Raw genomic sequence first — 21,726 nt, 5'->3', positions numbered from 1 at the left:
CAAAATTAAAAATAAGGTTCTATTTAACTATTTTTTCTAAGATGAATTTTATTTCCTACATTTTTAAACATAACCACTTTACATATGTGTTTGTTCATTTTTTTGCCTTCACCACAGGATGGTAACTCCATAATGGCTGTGACATTGATGGCAATACTAATTATGTTTCCCCTGCATCTACAATAATGCAAATGACACACTAACATGCTCAGTAACTGTTGAATTAATCATTGCCTATTATGGTCATTATTTATTATCCTGGAGCTTAATATAATATGCCTTTAAGGATATTGGAAAGTGTAAGATTGTTCCTTAAAGATCTATGTTCATTGTTCTCTTATCTGTTTTCTACAGTTTTCAGGCTTCTCTTCACCATCAGCTCTTACAACTCCACTGTCATTTACTGTGTTTTCAGCATATGTCTGCTACTAGGAAGCACCTGCTGCATCTAATATGAAAGCTATAGTGAATTAGGGAACCATATGCCCTTTGTTACTCCAATTTTGTAAAGGTTCGAAGCCTCTACTAGGAGTGAGCAAATATGTTTAAGTGGGAGTTTGTGGCATTTTCCAAAGGAAAGGAGCTTTGAGTACTCAAGGATACATTTCTTAGCTAGATTTTTCGTCTAGATCTGTTTTAGAGAGTTGACAAATAAGTAATCATAGAAGACACATTTGGTACCCTGACTGCATCCCCTCTGCCCTTGCCTTTTCACTGCATGTTGACCCAACTTGCAACTGCAGTACATGCTTCCTGTCTGTTTGAGGCTTTCTCTGACCATCAGAGTCTCCTCTGCCTATAAGATCTACAGGCCAGATGTGCTGGGGAATTATCACTCTTAAGGAGGGAAAGGACCCTAACTAATGGAATTGGTGCATAAGTACCCCAGTTCCCTTCCCACCCCCAAGTGGGCTAACCCTGTGGTGTACATTCCCCACTAATTCCCAGACTTTTGTATTATGATTATACCCTAGTCATTCATAATGCTAACATGCTCAATAACTCACTGATATTGGCTTCCTACTTTTTGCTGTCTGGGTACCGTATTCCCCTACTGTGTTTCATGAGGTTTCCTTCCAACAGGTCAATGACCTGCATTTAGATCTTTGTCTTAAGGTCTACTTCCTGGAGATATTTAAAGTAAGGCACTTAGTTATAGATGAGTGAAGTGTTACAGTATTTTTTGCAAGAGAATCTCTTTGTTTGTTTTCTCCATTGTATGTTCTTGATGCTTTTATATAAACTAATTGTCCATATATGTATGGGTTTATTTCTGGACTCTAAATTCTATTCCATAGATTGGTGTGTTTGTTTTTAAGCCAATACCTTACTGTTTTGGTTACTACAGCTTTGTAGTATAGTTTGAAATCAAGGAGTGTGATACCTCCAGCTTTGTTCTTTTTTCTCAAGATGGTTTTGACTATTTGGGATCTTTTGTGGATCCATACACATTTTAGGATTATTTGTTTTAGCTCTGTGAAATATGCCATTGGAATTTTGATAAGGATTGCAGTAAATCTGTAGATTGCTTTGGGTAAAATGGACATCTTAACAATTTAATTCTTCCAAACCATGAGCATGGAATATATTTCCATTATTGTGTCTTGCTCAATTTATTTCATCAGGGTCTAATAGGTTTTAGTGTGCAGGTCTTTCACCTCATTGGTTGAATTTATTTTGGGGTATTTTATTCTTTGTGATACAAATATAAATAATATTGTTTTTCTTTAAATCTCTCTCTGATAATTTGTTATAGGTGTATAAAAATGCCATGGGTTTCTGTATAATGATTTTGTATTCTGCAACTTTACTGACTTTATTAATTCTAACAGTTTTTTGGTGGAGTCCTTGGGGTTTTATATCTATATCTATATGTAGATAGATATATTTATATTGTATCATGCCATCTGCAAATAGGAACAGTTTTACTTTTTCCTATTTGGATGTGTTTTATCTCTTTTTCTTGACTAAATACTGTGGCTAGGACTTCCAATACTATGTTGAATAAAAGTGGTAATAATGGGCACTTGTCTTTTTCCTCATTTTAGAGGAAAAGATTTCAGCTTTTCATCATTGAGTATGATGTTAGCTGTGGGTTTGTTATATATGGCCTTTATTATGTTGAATTATATTCCCTCTATATGCACTTTGTTAAGTTTCTATCACAAGTGAATGTTGAATTTTGTCAAATGCTTTTCCTGCATCTATTGAGATGACTGCAAGATCTTTATCTTTCATTTTGTTGATATGGTGTATCACATTGATTTGTGGACGTTGAACCACTTTTGCATTCCTGGAATAAATCCATGTTGTTAATGATGTATGATCCTTTTATACATTGTTGAACTTGGTTTGCTAATATTTTTTGATGATTTTTACATTTCTGGTCATCAATGATATTGGCCTGAAATTTTATTTTTTGGTTGTTTCCTTCTCTGTTTTTGGTTTAAGGTTAGTGCTGGTCTCCTAAGATAACTTTAAAAGTGTTCCCTCCTCTTCGATTTTTTTGAGAAGTTTGAGAAGAGTAGGAATTAAATCTTCTTTGAATATTTGATAGAATTCACAAGTGAAACTTTCTAGTCCTGGACTTTTGTTTGTTGGGAGGTTTTTTGTTTGTTTGTTTGTTTGTTTTAACTGATTTAATCTCCTTACTAGTAATTAGTCTCTTCATATTTTCTGTTTCTTCATGATTCAGTCTTAGAAGATTGTATGTTTCTAGGAATTTATCCATTTCTTCTAGGCTGTCCAATTTGTTGGTGAAATATAACACTAAAGAAAGCCATCAAACCACAAGGATAAAGAGAAAGAGAAGAAAGGAACCAAGAGAAACTACAAAGCAGCCAGAAAACAATGAACAAAATGGCAATAAGTACATACCTATTAATAATTAATTTGCATGTAAACATATTAAATCCTGCAATTAAAAAAATGATTGGCTGAATGGATAAAAAAAAACAAGACACATCTTAACTGCCTAGAAGAGACTCACTTCAGATCTAAAACATACACAGACTGAAAGTGAAAGGATGGAAAAAGATAGCCCATGCAAATACAAACAAAAAGAAAGCTGGTGTAGCTATATATCAGAAAAAATGAACCTTAAAACAAAGACTGTAAGAGAAGACAAAGAAGGGTATTACATAATGATAAGGCGGTCAATCCATCAAGAAGATATAACATTTATAACTATATATACACCCAACATAGGGGCAAACAAAATATAGAAAGCAAAAATTAACAGACTCTCTAAATGGAGAAATTGATGCAATACAATTACAGTAGGAAATTTTAGCACCCTATTAACATCAATAGATACATCATCCAGACAGAAAATCAATAAAGAAACATGACTCATTAAATATACCAGAAAATGACTCATTATACCACAAAACTTAGTAGATATATCTAGAACATTCCATCCAAAAGCCACAGAGTACACATTCTTCTCAAGTACATATGGAACATTCTCCAGATAGATCACATGTTAGGCCACAAAACGAGTCTCAGTAAACTCAAGATAATTAAAATCATATCAAGCACCTTTTCTTACCATGATGACATGAAACTAGAAATCAATTACAAGATAAACTGGAAAAACCACAAAAATATGGAGATTAAACTGCATGCTACCGAGCAAACAATGGATCATTAAAGATATTAAAGGAGAAAAAAAAAAAACCTAGAGCCAAATGAAAACATAAATACAACATACCAAAGTATATGGGATGAAGCAAAAGTGGTTATAAAAGAGAAGTTCATAGGAATACAAGCGTAGCATAAGAAGTAAGAAAAATCTTAAACAATCTAACTTTACACCTAAAGAATCTAGAAAAAGAAGAACAAAGCTCAAATTTAGTAGAAGAAAGGAAATAATAAAGGTCAGAGCAGAAATAAATGATACAGAGACTAAAAGGACAATAGAAAAGACTGATGAAACTAAGAGCTGGTTCTTTGAAAACAAACAAACAAAATTGACAAACCTTCAGCTAGACTCACCAAGAAAAAAAGAGAGAGGACGCAAATAAATCAGAAATGAAAGAGAAGATGTTACAACTGATACCACAGAAATACAATGAATTTTATACTTTAAATGAGTGAATTGTATGGTGTGTGAATTATAGCTCAATTAAGCTGTTAAAATGCTCATTGAATGTTTAAATACAAATAATAATAACAATGTATTATATAGTTTTTAACTTTTGTGTAAGTAAAATATATGACAACAAAAGCATAGAGATCTCACAGATTTTATGGGAATTGGATTTGATAGCTGAAAACCATTAAAGATTTTTCTCTGCATCTGCCTCTGTCAGATTATGTCTTGATTTCTATTTCTGTCTCTGTGTATCTCTCTCTCTCTGAGACCACGTTGTCTCTCATTTCTGCTTCTGTCTGTTCATGTGTCCCATTATTCTCTCTGCAGATAAGCTCTATTTGCTTTAACCCATCTGCTTTACTCCTTCTACTTCATTCTTTGCCCAAACCTTAGTTTTTTGTGAGGCATAAACTCTAGCTCTAACACTAAACTTTTAGGTCAAACACTTATACCAATATAAAATATTAGGGAAGCAATACTTTCTATGTAGAAAATGCTCTTATGCTGTTTTCCCACTGGTAGCAGAATATTTTTCTCCCTTTTAATAGTGGAGATGGGTGTGCTCTGAGTAACCTACACTTTCTGGCCTAGAGCTCTCTGTAACTGTGTACTGTCTGAAGAAGAAAGCCAAGCTAAGTGATCCACAAAGGAATTTCATTCATAACACTGATTTTACCAACAAAGGAACTAATGAGACTTAAGGATTAATAATTGCTACAAGTAAGAAAATTTAAGACAAATTATTTCAAGGTTGGTTTTAGAGACCTCCAGCAGCTTCACCAAGTGTTTTACTTTAAGTCCGTTCATGCTCATGACCAAGTTAAACGTCATTTTCCTGGTTAAAAGTAATTTCCAAGCAGCCTGGGCAGAGGCATTCATTGTGATTAACAATGATTTTTTCCTTGTTGGTGTCAGCTGTGCAAAAGGAACTTCTTTTTGATGGAGGGCTAGTCAGTGGATAACAGACAATTATAGGGTAGCCATATTACTCCCCCAGTGTCTCTGCCCCTAACCCTCCCATCTCATGGCAGCCATGTGGATGTTCTGAGCAGCTTAATGCTCTCATTATCTAGTTCTGCCTTCTCACTCTGTTGAGGAATGGAGGAGGCCCATCTGTCACTTGTTCTTGCCATCATCTTGTTCCACCAGGAACCATCTGTACTTCTCTCTTAACTATGTAATCAAGAACATGTGGTGTTTTGACTGTGATGAGTAGTCAGGGAAGGAAATTGAGTTAGATGTACATGGGTTACAAAGATGAAAGCAGACTTGTCACTTCAAAAGAAATACCTGACTTCTTTGCTTAGAGTAAAGGAGTTAAAAAATACATGAGCTTTGGAGATCTCAGGCAAAACTTTAATCAAATAACTCTTCACTTATTTGCTGTGTGACTTTGAGGAGATTACATAATCTCCTGGAGACTCAGTTTTCTTATTTTTGAACTGTGGACGATAATACCAACCCAGAAGCATTGTTGGGAGAATTATCTATTACCTTTGTTGAATCAGGGCTAAACTGTGGCTATAGAGGGTAAAAACTGGTGATAGGAGATCAAGGACTGGGGTTAAAAATTTGGTCCTGTTGTTCAGAATTCCTCACTTGCTTGGTTTTTAGCACTTGGCTTTGAGTTTCTCAAAAGAGCACTTTCTATTCATGTTGATTTGCCCAGTCATGGTGACTTTTTGCTTTTCTGGTATAAGCTCATCAATTTTTCTGTGGTATATTACAAACTCCATTCTCATTTACAAAATATTTATACCAAGGGAGTGAGAGGTCTACTTATTTGTCTTTAGCACAATTAAAGTGAAGTTTGGTTCTCAAAAAATTTTAATAAATATTTCCTTGTGTGCATTTCTAATGTATAAAATAAGATTTGCTTGTATTAGAGTTTAAAATAATTTCAGAAGAATTATGTATTATTCTAATTTTATTTTATGAATTATACCTTATGATTAATACTTTTCAGAGCACATCACATATGTCATTTCATTTGATTCTCATGATAGCAGACTTATTACTTCCACCTTTCAAATGAGAGAGGTTATGGCTCAAGGAGCAGCAGAAATAAAATTGGGACTTGGGTCTATTGATTCTTAACACAATATTACATCCATTTTATATATTGTCTCCCATCAGTGTTAATTTTTTTAATGTGATAGTAATAATATTGTTAATTATAATAGGGAGATGTCTTTCTGCTAATTTATGCCCCGGATATTTCTGATTCTTACAGAATAAAACCCTGCCTTTACTCCTAAGCATATGTAAGAGTTACGCTTTTCATATCATGATCTAAAGAAAAGAACTGTTCTTCATTTTCCTCCTAAATTGTCTCTCTTACTCCATGAAGTATTTTTCAGTACTAGGATTTCATAACTCTAGGTAATGTTATAAGAATGACATTCGACCATGAGTTTTCTAATTGGCTACAAACATAATCCAGTATCCTAATTTTACTGTATTGTCAGAGAAGTTAATTGGATTGGTAGAGCCACCAGCGAAATACATTGGTTTCAGCAAATAGTGAATCTAATTCCCTCCATAAACATTCCTGCACAGGAACAGTGCAAGCAGAGGATCCAGGAGAAAGGGTGCTTGTGTAACTTCAAAAGTCAGTTTGGCTCCAATGTTTTACTCATGACAGAGATAGAAAGAAATGTAATTAATTTATTTTAACATATATTATTGTTTTTAAATTGGGCCAGACCAACAAAGAAATGATAAATTTTACAGTGCTGTCCAGTTTCCCCAAAAGCAGGGGAGATGGATGCCTCTATCCCACTTCCCAACACTTAATATATGAAGTCCCTAAGAACTTTAAGAATTAACACAGAGAGGGGATTTTGATTTTGATTTTTGGTAATCAGTATATCTCTTAAAAAAACTTCTTATTTATTCAGAATTTAGTGATTTACACTGGGTAGATTTTGGTCAATGCTTACCTGAGTTATTAGGAGGAACTTGATTCTAGCCTCACCCCCTACACCCACCTGTCCTCAGGCAAGTCACAGGATACCTTTCAGCCTCATTATTTTGCGCATGAAAGTGGCTTTAGTTACCTCTTGAAGACAAGTAATGATTAAATGAGAATGTCAACTTAAACTTTAACCTATTGCATATGTTTAAGAAAAAAATTATAAAACTCAAACAATAATGTAGACAGGTATAAAAGGAAGAATTTAACATTTCAAAGAACAAGGTATTTCCATTTATGCAAGGATCATTGTTTATATCCTAATAATAAATAGAATAATGCCAAATTTCATGATTAGTTTTTTAAGGAGTGTTTGTTGTGTGGAGCATTTACACTTTGTTAACCAGATTTCAGTTATTTCACCTTTTAAATATTCCTCATAATTCTGAGTTTTTAAAAATTCAAATCGATTGTTACTGTAGTCAAAATTAGTGAGCTGGTTTGTTAGTTATTTTCAATGCCTGATTTGACAAGCTTTAACATTAAAAATCTGTGTTGAAAAACAAACTTAACTTTTGGAAAACAAAGAATACCCCTTTGAACTTCCTCTTCTGAGATAAGCCCTAAATAGATAATAGAAGAAATAGGGTAATGGTCTCCTTACTCCATGATCATTATTACTATAATGCTTCAGGGTGGACAAAACACTGTCTAATATATGATAAATGGCGTGAGTTTTATCTCTCAGCATGGGGTGTTTCTTAAGGTATTATTCAGACTAGGAACCAATTTATGTCTCAGCAAAGAGTCAGTTACCCTGGAAGTCAACTATTCTGCTTGTTGTTGGGCTATTCAGTGTGCTTCATATAAGCAGCACTAAACCTCTTCTACCCCAGATCTGTTCCCAAACATAATCTTACTAGGGGTTTAACAAGGTTTGTGGTACAAACTGATGATGAAACAACAAAGATAGTTTTAACTCTGCTTTAACAATTCTTATGAATATTTCTTATAAATATACAATAATAATTCTTATAAATAATTTTATATCAAAAACAATGTACAGTAAACACATTGTATCATCAACAAATGCAATGTATACATCCTTCTGCTTCTGCTTCTGCTTCTTCTCCTTCTTCTGGAAGTTGGGGGAAAGGATTGATAGCTATGGATGGTACTTGGTAAAAGCTTCAAGGAGGGAGAAAGAAATGCATTGAGTGTTGTGGGGTATGTGGAATTTAAACAGAACAAAATGTTGGAGAAGGGCTACTCAAATGGGGTTGAGAATGGGACCACAGGACTAAGTTATTAACAATTTTACCTGATTATATATACCATGTTATTCTTTTTTCTTATTCTATTTTTATAGAAAGTTGTACTCAATTACATGGCTGATGCAGGGCCTTCCCTCATACATGTAGCTTTAATGGGTACTTAATTATTTTGTCTGACCAGTAGTCCTCCATTTTCTGCAAAAAACAGTGAAATTCTTCCTAAAATGTTACCCTCCAATACAGTTTGGTTTACAAAGATATAACTTCTAAATAGATAGTGCTTATTATACGACACACCCTCTTGGCAAAGTTTCCTTTTAAGGATGGAGTAACTGACTCAAGCTGTGCCAGTGAGTCTCTTCTCCATGTTTTTGAGACTTAGAACCATGAAGGGCATTAGACCATAAAATGAAATAATCTACAAGTACTTTTTAATTGAAGTATTGTTGACTTACAATATTATAATAGTTTCAGGTATACAATATAGTGATACAATATTTTTATAGATTAAAACTCTTTCTTTACCAATAAAAGAAACAAACAAAACCCCACTAAAGTGTATGGACATTTGCTAAACTGAAGGAAAACACATTGTTAGACTTGGAATCTTGTAAAAACACGTCAGTACCCTGAAATGAATAAAAGGAAAATAAAATCCATAAAGAACTATTGCAGAAAGTCTGAAAGCAAAATTTTACACAAATCAACTGAATAAAATCCTCCTAACCTCAGGGCAACCACTCTAAAAGTAACTGACAATTCTAGTAAAATAAATGACAAGGGATATAAATGGTAGACTAGAATATATCTATTTAATAAAAAAGAAGGCAGTAATAAAGGACTAGAAGGACAAAAAAGGCATAAAACATGAAGAAAACAAATAGCAAAATAACAGATGGAAATTCTACATTTAAAATAAATGAATTAAACAAATAAAAAGATAGAAATTAGAAAAATATAAAAGTATGATCCAAATAAATATATATAACACACACACTGAGATTTAGAGACACAGATAGATTACAATTAAATAGGTGGAAAAAGTTGTGTCATGCAAACAATTAAAAGGAAGAGATACGGAGTGGCTATACTAATATAGTCAAAATAGACTTCAAGACAAATGTTGTTATGAATGACAAAAATAAAATTTTAGAATGATTAATCCATCAGGAAAATAAAACAATTAAAATCAGTTATGCAACTAACAATAGAGCCACAAAGTACATGAAAAGAAATCCCAAACTGTCAGAATGGAAAATAGCAATAATAGTTGGAGACTTCAGTATTCAACCTTTTTAAAAATTAAAGTGAAATTCATATAAGATAAAATTAACCATTTAAAGTGTACAATTCAGGGGCATTCAGTACATTTACAATGTTGTACAACAATATTTATATTAAGTTCCAAAATATTTTTATCACCCCAAAGGGCAGCCCAATACTCATTAAACAGTTACCCTCTATTCCACTATCTTCTTATTCTTAGCTCATGGCAATCACAAACCTGCTTTCTGTGTCTATGCATTTGTTTATTTTGGATATTTAATATAAATGGAAATATAGACTATCTGACTGTTGGGTCAGCTTCTTTCATATATCATTACATTTTTGAGGTTCATACATACTGTAGCATGTATCAGTGCTTCATTCCTTTTTATGGATGAGTAATATTCTATTAAATATATACACTAAAATTTTTTTAATGCATTCACCTGTTAAAGAACATTTGGGTTGTTTTCAACTTTTGGCTTTTGTTAATGGTACTGCCATAAATGTAGATGGACATATATATAGTTTAGTACCCATTTCCAGTTATTTGGGGTATATACTTAGGAGTGGTTATATAATAATTCTATGTTTAAGTTTTTGAGGATCCACCAAAATGTTTTCCACAGCAGCTGAACCATTTTACATTCCCACCAGCAATGGACAGGTATTCCAATTTCTCCACATCCTTGCCAATATTTTTTCTTTTTTTTCTTTTTTTCTTTAAAAAATAATTATAATCACCCTCATGGGTGGAGAGTGGTACCTCATTGTGCTTTTTATTTGCATTTCCCTAATAATAATGTTGAGCATCTATGTTCCTGTTTGCCATTTGTTTATTCTTTGGAGAAATGTCTATTCAAGTTCTTTTCTTCTTCTTAAATTGGGTTTTTGTCTTTTTGTTGTTGAGCTATAATTTTTCTTTATATACTTTGGATACTAATCTCTGATAAGATATATGATTTGTAAATATTTCTTCCCATTCTGTAGGGTATCTTTTCATTTTTTGATAATGTCCTCAGATGCAAAATTAAAAAAAATTTTTTTGATGAAGTCTGATTTAATCTAGATTTTCTTCCGTTGCTTGTATTTTGGTGTTATATCTAAGAATCCACTGGCAAACATGAAGTCAGGAAGATTTATCCCTGTTTTCTTTTAGAATGTCATGGTTTTAACTCATATTTAGGACATTGATCCATTTTGAGCTAATTTTTTTTTATATAGTGTGAGGCTGTATCATTCTTTTGCATGTAGATATCTGGTTATACCTCCAACATTTGTTGAAGAGAATATTCCTTTCCCACTGAATGGTTTTGACACCCTTGTCAAAGCCAACTGGCCATAAATAAATGCATTTATTTTTGGACTCTTAATTCTATTCCATTGCTCTATATGCCAGTCCTTATCCTAGTTATACCGGTTTTGATTACTCCAGCTTTGTAGTAAGTTTTGAAATCAAGAAGTGAGTCCTCCAATTTTATTCTTTTTTTTTTTGATATTGTTTTGGCTATTCAGAGTTCCTCACAATTCCAAATTAATTTGATGATTTCATAGTTTTTCTACGTTGGATAAAAAGTCCATTGGTATTCCATATAAATTTGAGGATTTCAATTCTTTTAAATTTTGCAGAAAAGGCTTTTGGGTTATTGATAGGGATTGCACTGAATTTGTAGATTGCTTTGGATAGTAGTACCATGTTAACAATGTTAAGTTTTCCAGTCCACAAACGTGAGATGTCTTTCCATTTATTCAGGTCTTTTTAAATGTCTTCCAGCATTATTTTGTAGTTTTGAATGTACACATCTTTCACTTGATCACATTTATTCCCAGTTATTTAATTATTTGGCTGCTATTATAAATTGAATTTTCTTAATTTCCTTTTTGGATTGTTATTGATGGTATACAGAAACACAGATGATTTCTATGTGTTGATCCTTGTACTCAGGAACTTTACCGAATGCATTTATTAACTCTAGTAGGGCTGTTTTTTTGTGTGATTCTGTAGGATTTTCTATATATAGGGTCACGCCATCAAAAAATAGAGACAGTTTTATTTATTCCTTTCCAATTCGAATGACCTTTATTACTTTTTCTTGCCTATTTAAAACGTCCAGTACAATATTGAATAGCACTCGTAAGAGCAGGTATTCTGATCTTGTTCCTTTTTGTAAGGGAAACACTTCGAGACTTTCATCATTGAATATGATATTACCTATAGTTTTTTTTTTTCATAAATGTACTTTAGTCTCTGAAGCCCTGTTCTATTACCTGATAAATGGGGTCTAGTGCACACACTGGGGCTTTGGGAAGTTTTGTGAATGGCTGTCAGAAGTGGTTTAATGAATTAGCTGGGTGTCATTTGGATACTCTGAAAATAGTGCTGCTGTATGACTGTCCCTGGGCTGTGATTCACCTGTAAGCTGGGGCACTGTTTGTATCCACCACATACTCAGAGGATGCAGGCCCTGAGAGCAGTGACTCTGCTCATGCCTTATGGGCTGTACAACATCATGAAGGGAAGGGTTGGGAGCTTGAAGATGAACAGAAAAGAGCTCCAGTATGTATTTGAAGTTTATATTTATCTATTATAATAACAAGCCTGGTTTGATAATCTCCCCTGTGCACTACATAAAGATGAAATATTTTTATAAGGAGCTTACTGCAAACATTCATCTCCTTTGTCCTTTGTATTGTCATTTTCCTTGGATTTCATTTTAGGTGTAGTCTCGGGATACAAGGCACAATTTGAGTTACAAATGATGAATTTTATGCTGAGGCTATGACCATCTGCAATCCACAGAAACACACCAAAGAAATTCAGTAGATGTTTCTTTCAGTGATTTACTTCTCCTGACCTTCCAAAATATTTAACTAATTATAATTGGTGACAAATCCAATTATGCTCTAGTAGAGAAATCATGTCATTTTATATCACTTCGAGTAGCCTGATTACTTATCCATACCAATTGGAAAAGTAAGCTCCATGATTAAAAATCAAGTTTTCAAGCTCTCACCAAAGAAGGTTTTCTCTAATAAAAGGCTTTTACCACTGAGAAGGCCATCTCCTTCTTGATATCTTGATATTTCTTGACATCTCATGATGTCATTATCATCATCAACATTTTCACCATCATTATAATATTCATGGAAAAAAATTAGGGTTTACCATGTATGATAAAGCACTTTATATACATTTTTTCATTGTTTTTAAATTTTATGCAAAGATTGTATAAAGTGAGAGGCACTCCTATTATTCCCATTTTACAGGTGAGACTTAAAGAATTTGAGTAACTTTCCCAATTAGCTAGTAATGCCAGAATAATAATGCCTATATTCTGGAGGGAAAATCTGATGCTTTAACCATTCTGTACTCTTACCTCTCATCCAAAAGCATCTTTCATGCAAGTTTCTCAGTGCCTACCACAGTCATAAATTAATTTCTTACTCAGTCCTTGAGAGACAGTAACATCACCCAAAATAGAACTAACCAATCAATGGACAGAAGAGATTTTATTGATCAAGAGTAACAAATCGATATCAAAGTTGGGAAGGAAATCTAGTGTACTCATGGCCAGTATCTCTGCCATAATAATCAGAATTTATTACTACCTTTCAATGGCTAAATACTTTTTAATAGATTTTTCTTTAGCAACAGGGTTTTATAACATGTAAAAATATTTATTTCATGCCTGTCATGTTCTGGGTACTTTTTATATCTTATAATTTTTTCTTCAAGCAATCCTGAAAGGTAGCTAATATTATCATTATTTTAGATGTATAACAAAGTCACAACTTTCCCAAGGTCACCCTTATGGTAGAGTTAGGTTTCCTACCACATCATTTGATACCACAGACCATGTGCTTAATCTATAAACCACATGGCCTTTCTGATGCAGTTGATATTGTTCATCAAAACCTTGATGTAAAGATTAAGAAGGAGAGAGGAAGTGACACTGAAAAAAGAAAAGTAATGGAAAAAGTATCCATAGTAAGTTTGGAGTCAGATGTGGGGGAAAACAAATGGAGGAGGAGGATGGAGGTGGGGGGAAAGGCTTGTAAATTCTATAAGTTTTCCTGTTTTTTTTTCTGATTCTGGATTTGGGCATGATTCCAGAACAGGAAAATAACTATATGATGCAGTGCTGCTTGATTTAGACACTTCTCTGTTGATTCTTGCTCTACCCATTAAGTGGCTTAAGTTAGAATTAATATATGTTGGAGGTGGTGTCACCCAGCACAGCCAAATTCATGAGCTGAATAACTGAGTGAGGAATAGCAAAGAGAAATTCTATTTTAAATAAGGATGTGAATAAACAAGTAGAAAAGATAAAAATGGTTGTTTCTGGGAGCTGAATTTGGGGAAGTGGAGGGGTTGGTGCAAGACACAGTGAAGTATCTTTGTTTTATTGATAAAAATATTAGTAAATGTTGCTTTTAACTGTGGTTTTTACTACATATATTACATACTATTATGAAATTTAAAATACTAGTCTCACAAGCAGTTAAACATAGATAAGGAGCATAGTCAAAGGGAAAAGAATTGATATTTATTCCTGCCTTTTTGAGAAGAAACTAGAAGAATGACCTAAAGATGATGTATTATGACATTTCATGAGTAATGTCCCAACAAGTGCTGACCACACTGAGGTTCACCATTGTGAAGGGGTTAGTTCTTGGCACATAGGAGATACTTTATACATGACTATTGAAATGACATTAATTAACTCTCTGTTGATCTGGTGAGTTCCCTCAGCCACCAAACATATTTCAGGCACACTTGCCCCACTTGAGGAAGATGGAGTACTCTCAGAATCAGAAGTTGTTTCACGTAGTAGGGACGAAAACTTAGTTAAGAGAGGAAATATGCCGTAAGTAAAATGTCTCAAAACAAATAGAGATGGTTCATCTATATGCTTGTGGGTTTTTTGCTTATTTTTATCATGTAAACATGGGGCTGAGGCGTTTGTCCTGTAATATTTGGAGCCAGTCGGAGTCCCATTAATTTCTCGAGAAGAAAGCAGTGATGGATTTTTCCAGATGCTGATGTATAGACACCAAGTTAAAGTAGTTTAAACCGAGCTTGCTTTGTTTTTCTCATTCAGAAGACATTTTTCTGTCTAAAACAAAGTACAATGCAGGGAAAGAAAGCAAAACCAAATCAAACCAGCAAACAAAAAAACAGTACCAAGCAGATGGCTACTTTGGGGATAAATAAAGTAAAAGTTGTTATGAAGCTGTGGAATTCTATTTCAGGGAAGTGAGGAACAGGTGTGGTATTTGCAAGAAGTGGATGATTCTTTTGTGATGTTCATATGGTGAAAGAAACACTCCCTGAGAGCATCTGTGCGTTATTCTGACAAGTAACTGCCATGATACAGGTACACACATTCCTTCAATAAATCCTCTGATTCAGAGCATGATATTGCTATTCAGACAACAAGTGCCAAAAATATTGCTGAGAAGCCAGAGAGAGAAACAATGAACTCTACATCCTGGAAATGGAGACAAACTTAGTGAGAAAATAACTGTATGCTCCCATGACTAGGAAGTGAAGGGCACCATCACCTGAATGGGTTTCTGGAAAGTCACACTTTGATCATGTGCCTTAGGATGGCCACCATTTATTTCTTGAAATAAGGTGGGGGAGGGAATTGTGGAGTCCACAACTTTTAATTGAATGTATCTGCTCCAGGAACTTTATTTTCTCAATGAACCTCTTAACTGGATATTCTGATAACCTTCCTATAAATGTGGAGTTAGGGGACTCAAACCAATTAAATAATGGATACACAGCTAATATATGACAGAGCAAGAATTCAGACATACTTTTTTTCCTTTTACTATAGCTTTTATATTATTCCTTGCACAAAGCTAGGAATAGAAGGAGAAAAGGTGGGCATCTGTCTATATTTGCTTAAATCTGTGTTTACATTCAGCCCTTCATGTCTCACCAAAGATCTCACTCTGTCTCTGTCTTTATCTTTACCATCTTATCCCAGTTTGGAAATCTGTTCACTTACCCACTCTCCTACCAATGGGGAGATTGTCCTAGGTCAAATGAAGAGACTATATTGGACCATTTAAAATGATTACTGCAATCAACTTTGTCTTTAAAACAATCTGTTCTTGGAGAAGCACTTTTCAATTGAAAAATAATTTTAAATTATTTTATGCTACCCAGAAATATAGCGGCTGTATTAAGAATGATTGGAGCAAAATAAGGGCATCCAAGAAGAGCTTGTGGCTTCTGAGAGAGAGCAGGAGTTGTACCATTTGGAAGCAGAAAGGAGGTGCCTTTGACTTTGGAATTAAGTTTTAAAGGGGTACATGAGGTAAAGTTACATTGCTTCCAGAATCCCTTAAGAAGGTGCCACATTGGAGACACAATGCCATCTTTCAATGAGTTTAAGTTCCCTTCTGGGTGTGTGTCCCATGGATCCTTCTGTGATTCAGCATCAGATGAAGTAGTTGGCTCATCTATAAGCCATGCCATATGAAAAAGTCTTGTAGCTTAGACACTGAAGGACGCCCAAGCAGCTTACAAGACCCCACTGTGAGAGATACTGAGCCTGATGAAAGGAAGGTGAATCAGGTTTCCCATATTTAGCTCCTCTAGGGAGCATACTTCATGCACAGAATGGCAGAAGGCTGTGTCTCTTACTGATTGTCTAGTTATGCTATTCTCTCTCTCTCTCTCATAAACTTTCCTCCTTCCTTAAGCAGGTATAGTTGCAAATTTCCATAGAATGCAGAGCTACTGCCGCATTCATAATGGTTGAGAGTCTTACTGCCTGCACTTGAATTCAGGCTCCACAACTTAGTTTTCACTTTACACAACTTAAGCGCTATAAGCCTCATTTCCTCACCCATAAAATAGGCTTAATTATAGTTCTAATACCATTGAGTTGTTTAGGAGATAACAAATGTGAATTGCTCAGCACAGTGCCCACCACTTGGTAGGTTCTCAACAGGAATTCCTTGCTAGTGCTGTCTTCCTATGTGTATCCATTGATGAATGCTCTGATGCCCACTGTGGCCACCTCTTCCTCTCTTAGGTCTCCTTAAACTGTGTTTCAGTGATTTCCCATTTCTGCCAAGGCCCAGAATCTAACATAGGTTTTCTAAAGAATAATTCTCTTTCATTTAGTTTGAGCCCTGCTGCTGCTGTAGCACTTTACTGATGTCTGCTTTGCTGTTTAGAGAATCAAATTTTAGGTAAATATTCACTGATCTGTGCTGGGTTTTATATTCTAGGTGGGCATTTTCCTCTCTGAACTGGCAAGATGTGGTAAAAACGAACCAGTAACTTGGAAAAATGAATGAAGTTAGGGTGGCCAAGAGGATTTTATCTTTCTAGGTGATCCTCTCTCACTCTTTTCATTTTTCTTTTTTACACAAATACATCTAGTCTTTGTCCCTCTTGTCTGTTGCCTTTCTCAGCTCATGTTAAACAGAGAGAGGGATCCTTATGACAGGACACAAAACCTGAGAAAACTTAGTTGAGTGGGTTGCAGCATTTATGACACCATGCTATGTGCTAAAAAATAAAATTAAATAAATAAAAGTCAGGTAAATATTGTTATTTTGAAAATAAGATGTTGGAAGACAGGTATTTGAAAAAATGAGTGTGTTAAAAATATGAGCAGCCAAATGAAGTTCAGATATAACAGAAAATTAGAGAGGATCACACACATGCCAGTGGCTGGGAAACAGGTTGTATCTATTAAGGGATAGTGCCATCCATCTTAGTATATTGAACAGAAGTTTAAATACTGAAAGATTCATGAAGGAAAATGAAAGTCAGAAGCCCAGTTACAGCATCAGGCTCTGGTTTGATGTATACTATTCTGACAGGATAAAGGGAGAAGAGGAAGAGAGTAGGACCAAAGGAAAATCTCCATGTTCATTTATTTTTCTTTCTTTTCTGACCATATTTATATACTTTTGCACTGGGAATGCCATAAAAATAAATGTATATGTTTCCAGAAGGACAATTTTAATATACCTTTTTTGAATTTCTTTCTTCTAGGAATATTTAGATACAATGTCTGTGTGCAAAGCAATGTGGGTCTTGTTGGTGGTGAACTTGATGTAGGATGAGGTAGAGTGGTCTCCAGGGTGATGGTTGGTTTAACTCACAACACAGCCTCACTGCCTGATGTCTCTTTGTGCTTGCAAGTAAGGCTGAATCCAATTAGTATGCAATATACTTAGACAGAATTAGCTCAGTCATAAAGAAAGGAGATAAGAAATTTTACTCTCAGAAGATGTGCACACAATGATATTGAGTTAAACTGGGTGAAGTTCAAGTGTGAGTGGTATTGGGGATTGAGAATCTTTGTTTACCAAGATCTCAGTGACTCTCTGACCTGCTGAACTTTGCCTACTGCTATGGTTAAACTAAAGATATTTACTTTTCTTCAGAAAAGTGAGAGGGAGCCCAAAGTTTGCAGAGACTATATATAAGATAATTAATGCATAAAAGATCAACTAACCAACAGTATTTTTGGATGTTTTACTTCTGAAGATATATGAAAAAAGGCATTACTTCTTCATGTATTTGGTTGTATAAGTTGCCTGGAATGTTAAAAACATTACTTGAACATTTAATGATATAGAAGAAATGCAAGATCTTCTCTACAAGATATACATTGTTTTGCATTCTAGGATTGGGAAATTTCATTTACTTGCAAAATTTTTGACTCAAGAACAGATTATTCAGTTCAATATTAAGCTGGGGCTCCAAGACACCCTTGATAGAGATGTGGTTAAGATGTATACATAGGAAGAATACCCAGAAATTTTATGATTGAAGGGAGAGAGGAATATTCTGAAAATTAAAGAATTACAGGTCTGTTTAGATTCTGTTGTGAAAGAAAATTCACTTTTTTATTATTAGAGTTAAACATAGAAGTATAGTCTAAATGGATTCCTGATGTCAAATGGAACAAAATAATGTGAAAGAAAAACAGAGGTATCAAAACACACATTTTAATTTACTCATGGACACTAATGGCTTTGAATAAGACTAGCCTTTCCACTGATAATAAATGATTGACCTCAGCCTACAGAATTGTGACTGATGTATTTGATTATTATTCTTCTCTGCTCTAGACATTAGGTAATCATTGATCTCTGACTGCGACACACATACTTCATGCATTTGTCACTGGTCTCTGGCATTTGAGGATGCTGCTGCTGAGAATGGTTACCACCTACGAGTGCGGTTGCAGCTACAAATTCTGGTAGGTCTTCAACTGTTCTTGCTATATTTTTGAGCAACTTTCAATCTTGGGTAAAAATTTCTGCTTTGGAGTTTGTTGCTGTAACCAACTGTGACACTTGCCTTCCTAGCTGGCCCAATTCACTATCCTAAAATTCTTCACATTACAGAATTTTGGTTACTATTATACTTTATACCATCCTTCAGCTATGTCTTGATACTGATATATATGCATCAGAACATATTTAAGGTGTTCTTTATTTCTGCTCTGCTGCCTACACCACAGTGGTTTGGTTTAGAGGCAATAAGAATTGCAATTACAGAGCACATATTACTGTACATTATAAAACTCACAAATCCTCCTCTTGCACTAACTGGAGGGAAACTGAGAAACAAAGTCAGTTTCCTGCAAGTGTTTGGCACTTCATGGTAGTTCTTTCTAGAATAAGGTGGAGTAGTAACCAGCCAATTAGGTAAGATTTGTGGTGTCATGAGCTGTCTTTTTGTCCTTCATTCTTTGTGGTCATTGCAGATCTCTTTAATAATATTTCCTCTCCATTCCCAATAAACCAATTGAGTCAAATATGGGTGGACATAGCTGCTGTGATTTGTCTAGTTTGGAAATCTACTCTATTTTAAGTTTGCAATTTGATCATAGTCCATTTTGGTGGTTGCTTACCTACTTAGTACTGTTTTACTATGCTGTGCTTTGGGGAAAATCATAAGATGACTGATAGCAATTATTTGTAATTGGGAGTACAGAGATCTATTTCCTATTTCCCCTCTCTCCACTGCTTTAAGTCATGACAACTTTCTTTTATCATTGTCCTTGACCTTAGGAGCAGCTCATATTTATTTGCCTGTTAAAACTCTGTTCTGGCATTCCTTCTCAGTTTGCCCTCAGTAACTCAGCCAGGAAAAGATTTATAGTGGGAGGGAATCCTAAATGCTGCCAGGTGCTAAAATAACTGAATTTTCTTCTTGAGCTGTAATGTTGGCCATAGAAATGCATCAGATTTCAGAGCACATTCCTTTTTCTGACACTTTTGCCTGTGGTTAGTAGTGGCCACTGTTTACTATAGAGAGACTTTATCAACAATTGTACAGGTCATTCTGGAGGTACCTATGCTGGTCACTGTTTGGCTTGTCCACGGAGAATGGTCTACGGGGGAGCCCAGGATTATCAAAGATTGACCCATGGAGCTATGAAAAATGTCACCACAGACTCATTATATTTTATTGGAAAATCTGAAATTCAGTGGTGCAGAGAAAACTAATTTTCAGTTAGAGGAGATCAAATGCATATATTGCTGCAGGAGAACATGACAGTTTCCAAGAATAGTTTCTGAGTTGGTGAGACATGGCCTAATGTTGAGGGAAGGTGAGAATATGAGGGTAAGTTGAATGTTGATGGTTTAAGCAAATGGGTGGTGTGATGGAGGAATATATTTAGAGGAAGAAATCAAGAGTTCTATTTTGGATATATTAAGTTAGAACTGCCTGAGCAATATCCAAGCGGAAGTGTGAATTAGGTAGCTAAATATATATGGATTTGGAACTAAAGGTAAAAGCCTGAGGCAGGGTATACAGTTATCATGAGATTAGATGATATTACGTAGGGGGAGTGAGATAGAGGATCCCAGTTAGAGATAAGAAGCAGAACCAGTGAGGAGTGAGGTGGGAGGAAACTACTAGAATCAAGTTAGTCTCTGTATTGATCCTCAAGACATTACAAGGAAATCCTGTCATATTAAAGATGATATTATTGTAGAGTATTGAATGTTTTGTGTTAACTCTTAAAAGTTAACTGAGGATTTTTTCTTGAAGTCTAGAATCATGAATAAGGGGTCACGCTGTAATCAAATATCTTTGGCCTGCCCTACCGCCAACAAATAGCTAACCTCAACACATCTTAGGAATCCTGCACAAGCTCGTATGTCCAAATTCTAGACTTCCAAAGAGAAATTAGAATAAGTTTAGTGATTTAGCAGCCATTTTATTAATTTCATTTAATTGATAAACCTATATCTCAATAGTTATTGTCAGAGAAATATCAGATAGGATGTGATAAGTCTATGTAAAATATAAGTAAATTCTGAGTACAGCCACTTGGCCTAGATTGATGGATAGTTTTCTTTTTCTGAGATGAGCCACTATGAAAGATACATCTTCGGATCTTCTGGTTCAATCATTTATTATTCAATGTTCCTATCTGTTCATTGTGTACCGGCTGGGGATAAAGCAATAAAGAAGTGGAGCAGGTCCACTTCTCCTATAGTTTATATCAAGTAGGAGTAGGGGTAAAGTGGATGATGCACAGACTATAAACAAGCTAAAATAGATGAATATATTAATTTCAGATGATGAAAAATGCTATGAAGTAAACAAAATAAGGTGATATGAAAGAGTGCTGTGGCTACTACTCTACTTTGGGTGGACCAGGAGGACCTGGCTGAGGAGCTGACAGGATATCTGTGCTTGTCTGCTAGATGATCCTGATCTGTCCTTCATCTCCAAAGCCTACCTTAGGGCTGAGGATTAGCAATGGGTGGCAGGGGAGAGCCTCAAGAATGGAGTAACGTGAGCTTATTCATGAAGTGTTAATTTAAAAAGCTGAAACTTAAGTGTTTCTCTCTTAGGCTGTATTAATATATCCTCATTTAAAAATGAGTATATCAAAGTAATCCATTAAAGAAACAAGGCAATATTTGGAGTACCCAATGAATAAATGGACAGAGAGGCCCTTGGGAGACTGAACAGTGAAAGTCAGAGATTCAGGCCAAGAAAATAAAGGAGATTAAAAAGATCACAACCACTATCAAAATGTTTCCCATCCCTCTGGACGTACTGGAGGTGGATTATATAGTGTGTAGTGCTTTGGTGGAAAGAAGACAAACAACAGTTAGTTGTGTTCTTTGACTCTCCTGAAGGCAGGGGTTAAAGAAGCCAGAGG

The sequence above is a fragment of the Hyperoodon ampullatus genome, assembly GCF_949752795.1.
Source record: "Hyperoodon ampullatus genome assembly, chromosome: 1".
Taxonomy (NCBI): domain Eukaryota; kingdom Metazoa; phylum Chordata; class Mammalia; order Artiodactyla; family Ziphiidae; genus Hyperoodon; species Hyperoodon ampullatus.
The sequence above is the reverse complement of the archived record's forward strand: the minus strand, read 5'-3'. Positions refer to the sequence as shown.